The sequence below is a fragment of the Pholcus phalangioides genome, unplaced genomic scaffold (assembly GCF_987345545.1).
Source record: "Pholcus phalangioides strain wild (caught in Gottingen) unplaced genomic scaffold, Ppha-v1.0 ptg000039l_1, whole genome shotgun sequence".
Classification (NCBI taxonomy): Eukaryota; Metazoa; Arthropoda; class Arachnida; order Araneae; family Pholcidae; genus Pholcus; species Pholcus phalangioides.
The window spans coordinates 23,196,644-23,203,925 of record NW_028301625.1 but is presented as its reverse complement, the minus strand read 5'-3'; positions in this window follow the sequence as shown (position 1 = coordinate 23,203,925).

The following is a 7,282-nucleotide window of genomic DNA, read 5'->3' as shown; positions in this document are numbered from 1 at the left end:
CTCAAAAGCCAAAGCTAATCCATCAAAAATAACACCAATTTTGAAATTTTTGTGCCCAAAAATTCCCTAAAACAAATGAAACTTCTTTGAGAATACTTTTTTTTTTGTTGAGCACTGTTATCATTGTACGCAACCAAATACCTTGATTTGCTCGTTAAATCCAGTCTCGCCGAAAGCGGGCTCGTTGTCAGCGGGTCTGACCGTATTAGTCAGTGATTAACGTATAAATTGATGTTTAATATGTCTCTCAGTTGCATCATTTATGTTGGGCTAACACGGGGCAAAAAAAAATGCCAGGTGGATGAACATATAACCATGAGAATTGTTTCCGTAAACATGATAAAAAAATTTTGATTCAAACATGTTTTATACATATTTTTTTACGTAAGTTAAACTTCTATTGTATTTACGTATTGTGTAGAAAGATGGTTATATTCAAAGATACATATTATTTTTGCAATGCTCGGTAAATTATAGAGAAATCACGTTGACTGCACAGTTGAATACAAAAAAAAAAATAGGATAAAGCTGATGAATTTGATAAACGGTAAAGAACTTGCCGGTAAATCGAATAATTTCTTATTGTTTAACTTAACTGCATACACAGAATATCAACACAAACATAAGAGAAAAAAAATGGTAAAGATTGCCTAGAGAAACTAGTCTTTCTTTTTATATACAACTTTTTTTTCGGTTCAAACTTTGTTTTACGTCCTTGCCAGTTGCGTAAGGAATCATGGCGCTGAATACCAATGAAGGCGTTTAACATCTTTGGCTGTGTTGAGAAACGCAATAAAGTACCCGTGTTCTGCATTGCAAAAGGAAAACCAAAGCCACGAGGACAGAAAGTAAAACGTGACGCTCCGTTTTAGGGAAATTTTATGGTGGAAATCGCAGAAGAAAGGGTGGTTAAGCCAAACGCCACCCTGAAAACAAGCTAGTAAACTTTTTTAGACGAGTTCTGGATATCACTTCGGTTGGCAGCTTGTGGTGCGAAGTACAAACAGATATATCCATAGTATGCAAACAAGCCGCTTTGTCCTGTGTTATTATTATTTTTTTTTTTTACCCTGTGGCTAGAAGAAACATTCTTAGTTGAACCGTTTTGAGGTATGTGGATCCGCATGTAAAGCGTTATCTTTTCATCATCTATGGATGATGAAATATGACATCGTTTTTTGGATACCCTCGCAAAAAATTACAGTTTGACAAGTAGAAGAGAAGTTTTTTTTTGTACAGGATGTTGCACATGACACAATACGATGCATGCATACAAATTGTACTTAGAAAAGAATTTTGGAATCGAAGAAAAAATATCTATATTTCTTTTTATTTACCACAATCCGAATTTGAAAACTTTACATATTTTAGTGTAGCTCAAGGTCAATGCATTTTTGCCTTTAAATCGAAGAGACAAAATTGTTTTTCATGCCATAAATTCCACCTTTAAATGCATGCTCTTTTTTTCGAGCTGATAATTTTTTACATTGTAACTGATACGTATACAAAGACTGGAAAAATCATTTTAAAACTCTTTTGATTTCTACTTCTTATATAGGTTCTTAAAGAGGGCGAACAGAGCCTCAAAAACCGCATATAAAATAAACGTATTGAAGTACAGTGAAACCCCTCATTCGCGGTCACCGACGGGACAAAAAAAATTCGTCCGTAACACCGGGGTGACCTGGTCAGGGGATGGAAATACATACTTTTATTATATAAGGAGAAATTGCTATTTGGCAGTAAAAGAAGTGTGACCGCATCTCAGGGGGTGTCCGTTACGAGGGGTTTTACTGTAATATTACTAGTGAAAATCGAAAAAAGCGGCACTTCAGATGGCGCAACATAGCAATGGAAATATCATCAGGTATAGCGTTCCCAATATACTACTTATAGTTAAATGAATTCAATCATGTCTTGGTCACGTTGTTTTTTTAACGTCACCCCGCTTACAACATCAGTTTTTAAGAGTCTCGGCAGACATTTCGTGGGATATTCGTTGTATCCCGTGTTTAGCGTCATGCTTAAATTCCAAATCTGCTTATAAAATTTTATTACGAGTAACGAATGGATACAAAGGTTTAAATCAAGACATGCCTGTTTCTGCTGAAGCTACAAAGAAATTCAAATTCAGATTCGAAATTCAAATCCTATAAAGTCAGAAGCTCTCTCGGCGTTGAACATTATCGTAAGGTTCCTCTTAACATCTGAGTTCGATAACATTTTGAGATTATGTGACAATTAGGAAAACTGATTCAAATTATCAAGCCCGCAGAAATGCAATGTTGTATCTGGGGGGGGGGGGGGTCACGGCAGTGTCCCCGCTAAGTCGAGCAAAACAAACACGGCCGCAACATCCTTTCCTGGAAGCACCTTTGGCACTTTTGAGACCTTCATATCTCCGCATTGAAGCTGCTGTGAGATTTGAAACTTGGCATATCTAGAGCAGTTTACAAATTCAATTGAAATTCCCAATTTCACGTTTTTATCATTTTTAGTTCTTTAGAAATTTGAACTCAAAGTTTCGTTATTTTGACACTGACTCTCACTCACTCACCGATCATCAAAAATCCTAAGCACTTCTAGCAGTCCTAGAAACATAAAACTTGGTATGAAGATATTGTTTAGGATACAAAGGAAGGAAAAAATAAAAAAATCCGGAAAATTCTTCTTAGAATTGGAAATACTGGAAAATTCGGGATATTACCAATTTTCGCCAAAAAACAATGCCAAATCGTTGTTAGATTGTCAAGTATAGTTGAAATGGTCCAAAATTTGCCCAAGACCGGAAAAAATGGTTTTTACATACATATCGACAGTGATGTTGGTTTTGTGTGTCAATATATAAATTCAGTGTTATTTTTTAAAACAAAAATTTCATTTATTATAGCACTATTATGATTAATATGTTTTCCTAAAATCATCCATTTCCAGTCTAATTTTTATTCCAATTTTGTTTCATGGACAAAGACGAATCCAAAAAATTTACAGGAAATATTTTTTCCTTATGAATTTTTTTTTCCTTTTTCTCGGATGATATTATCTCTAAAGAAGGGAATAAGAAGGGTAAAAATAATGAAAACAAATCTGAATTCGGCCTGTAAAATGTTAAAATGTACGTATTTGTTATGCACGACAAAAATAAGAGATGAACACACAAATTTTTGTAACAGTTATCATAATATGGTAATAAGGTATGCATATTATCTTTGTCCACAACTTTAGTAAATATTACCTATTCAACTGAGCTACGTTGAAAAACGTCAGTGGCGTATTTACAGGTGGGCTTGGTCGGCATAAGCCCAGGGCAGAAAATTTAGAGGGGTGATAAATTTGAGGAATAAGTGTCCAAGAAAATGATTAGAATAGGAGAAGGGCGGCAAAATTTGTATGACCCTCAATAAATCCACATCTGCCCAGACAGCTAGGGACTAGATCAGTGAGCTACCAAAAATGTGACCTAGAGAGTTTGCAAGCACGTGAGTGATCAAAAGAGTGACCCAGAGCAGTGGTTGAATCACTCATGTAAAAGGCTCATTTCATGTAAAAACTGAAGCCAAGTCTCGAGATTCTTCAGCCGTATTGTTATTAACTGTGACACTTCGATTCACCCACATCACCCAAGTCATTTCACACAAATCACCCCAAGCCTGTACACCTTAGTTAAAGAACATTTTTGGACTTGGCAATTATACGCAGCACGAGAATGTGTCGGCCGTGGTTAAGTTTTATTATTCACGACATTAATCAAATTCCATCAAATACTGTTTATGTAAGGATATCTGCACTTTTAGCGTTGTCTTAATTTAGTAAGTCTTATTTTAGTTTAGCCCCAAAATGTTCTTCAACTAAAGGTATACAGACTTGGGGTGATTTGTGAATCGAAGTGTCACAGTTAATAACAGCATTAGACTTGACTCTACATCAGATATCACAACTTTTTACGGCTAAAGAATCTCGAGACTTGGCTTCAGTTTTTACATGAAATATTTTTGATGGGTTAAATTAAACTTGCTCGTTACGTTATCAAGTCACCCGTGTTATAAAGTCATTTTATTAGGCCCTCACAGGTGATGTTATACCGATATCTGACTAGATATAATTAGAATGTCCAATAATATGAGCCGATTTCGAATCAAACATTCAGTTACATTTCGATACGCTTAAACTAGCGCTAAAAATGTCTTTTGGCAAATCATTAATGCTTGTAGCGCCAGCTCATTTGCATGCATTGCCCTGATTTTGACACATGATAAAGCAGAAGGAAGTTATTTATCGACACCTGTAGCTGAACGTTGTTTGTTTGCGTGAGTGAGCTATTATTGTCTAATTTTTGTTTTGGACGGATTGAAAGTGTTTCGGTAAATATAGTTTAATCAAATATAGAAGTAATTAATTCTTATTTGATATGAATTTATAGTAGGATTGTGCAGAACACATAATAAGCACTCCAAAACGTACGGACTATTCGGTGGATTTTTTTCGAGAAAGCTTAATTAAAGCTTTAAGTAAACGGTGAAGTCAAGCTCAAGTGGCAAATAATTTTGGTATTTCAAGACAGTTCACACGTTTGTGGAACCATGTTTAATAATCTCGAGAACATGTAAAAAAGATTTTTTTTCCGACACGACCAAAGAATACAACAGATAAGATAGGTAGAACAATGAAAATTCAAGCAAAGAGAGAACCTCGACATATCCACTGGGCAAAAAAGCCTGATGAACTTAATTCAAAAGAGTGGCTGAATTTGAGTGTATCACTTGGAAAACGTTGGTTGAACTTTTATGGACTGAACATTATAGTTATTTCTTAATTACGGAAGGGCAAGGAAGAGGTAGAATTATGCCAATCTCCCCAGTGACAAAAGAAACAATCCAAGATACAAATAGGTCATATATAATACAGATATGAGGTACTACAGGTTCTTATAGGTTAATTATAAGATAATTATTAAGGTATTATAGGTTCTTATTGTTAAACACAGAAGGTGGAAGTGGGAATGTGCTTCTCTGCTAAAGATATCGCGCGATCCCCTTTATCTTCTGAAAATAACACAAGGGACAGGTTTCGTTACGAAAATATATTTCATAACCACAATGTCGTCCCTAAAGACGTGACACATGCCGCTATTACTGATATTCCAGCAAGACAATGACCGTAACTATTGCTCAAAATTTGTTAAACATTACTCGAAAGGCAACAAAATGAGAGTTTTATGGGTCAAAAGCCCTAACTTTAATACCACCAAGCATTTATGGATTTAGTTCAATAAACGAGTCACAGACAGGAATTATCTGAATTTGATGGTTTTTCGATTGATTCACCTGTAGCTAGTGGATATAGCAGGGCGACGCATGCGATATGTTTTTTTGCAGTATATCCAATGGCTATAGGTGGACTTCTTCAGTGACGTCACGGGCTTCGCGTATAGGCTTTATGCTATAGATGGTGTTGACATGACGGATTTGACTATTTATTAGAAGTTCGCATTCTTGTTCGTTGTGTCAAAAGACTTTTGACCCACTATACAAGTGTTTTTTTTTTCGATTTTGCATGAACGAGATTCAGTGTTCGTGTTTCACAAGATAGATTCCATTAAAGCATTCAAATTCGAAATTCGTAGGCAAATTTATTTGTTGTCAAAAGACTTTCGAGCACTACTGTAACTACTGAGTATGAGATTTGCATACTAATTGAAACATACTACATTTTACGCAATTTTTCTGCAACTGGAAAGATGTAACACTACACAATACATCATTCAGAAATTCAGATATAATACAGGTGACGTATATAACTATAAAAATTAAAAAAGAAACAAACAAGTACTTCGCCAATACGATAAATAATCAATTATTTATCATATCGTCTTATCGGTGCAGGAATACATATGTGAATATTGGGAAATAGAAATTTTAAAATACTTCGTATAAATTTTTTTAAATAACTGTTATTCCCGTTATAACAGGAAACAAGATTCCTGGCATATTCACGCAAAAAGAAATCAATAGAAACCACATTTTCGAAACTTGATAAGTTTGGTCTCAAAGGAAGTCAACGGCTCTGTTCGATATCAAAATATTGTCACGTTGATCGACTCGTGAGATCGACGGCAAATGTCAACAAACTCTTTCTTTCGTAGAATATTATACACACACATATATATATAGAAAGAGAGAGATCTGAGAGAGAAAAATCGAAAAAAACCATCTAATGTTTGAATAGAAACAGGCGATCTTTTTTTTATTCAGAAGAAATATTTTTATCGAAGCTTCGAATCTTAATCCTTATCGAAGTGAAAATATAGTATCGCTTTTCAAGGAGAACAGCATCGCGTATCAAAATGAAATATTTCTCAAATACATTGTTGTATTTCACATTTTAACGTGTATTTCCCAGTAAACATATAAAGTGGTTTTAATCTGGAGCACGCAACATATAGGAGGTGTTTACTGTTTTTTAGAAATATTTATTACACCAAAAATGAAATTATATTTATAAAATTCTTGTTTTATATAATAAAAGCCTTTCACATAAAGTAATTGTGTCTGCATTGTTTCACCTACAGTTTTGTTTTACGAAAGGAATATATAAGTCACATATATCTAATATGCGTACAATAAATTATGTGACGGTATTTATTTCGATTTCGTGTTTTTATGCTATTGGATTTTTGTCTTCTTGTTTTCGTTAGGTGATGTATTTCGATAATATTGGATGGAAATTACAGCAAACCCATTCACAAATTTTTATCTTTGATATATGTTATTTAATATATATATATTTATGCTTATTTCTCTTACTTTAAGATATGGAGGGTGGTAACCATAGACCGCCCACAATGATTACACACGTGATTCCTTAGGAAAAACTGATATGGACAAATGTTTTCAGTTTTTATGATGTGACTCATAAGTTATAGCGCTTTAAAAATTGATGACGTCACTTCAGAATCCTGCCAAATTCACCGAACGTACATCCAACGAACAACTTTTAGTGTTTTTGAAACTGGATAAAGCCCTAAGAGAAATCGAGAAAAAGCAAACCAGTTTTTTTCTCTCTGAGTGTGTGTGAAATTTCCGAATTTTTACGCGATCGTTATACCTAATATATAAATGTTTTGTTTTGCTTTGATCAAAGTTTCACAACGTCTGTGATCATTTGATTTGTCTCGTTTAAATGAATAAGGTATCAATTTTGAGGTGAGATTTTCTTTCCAGTTTCGAATTCGAAGTTTCCGAAGATTTACATATTGCATCCATGCAATGCCGTCTTAACACAT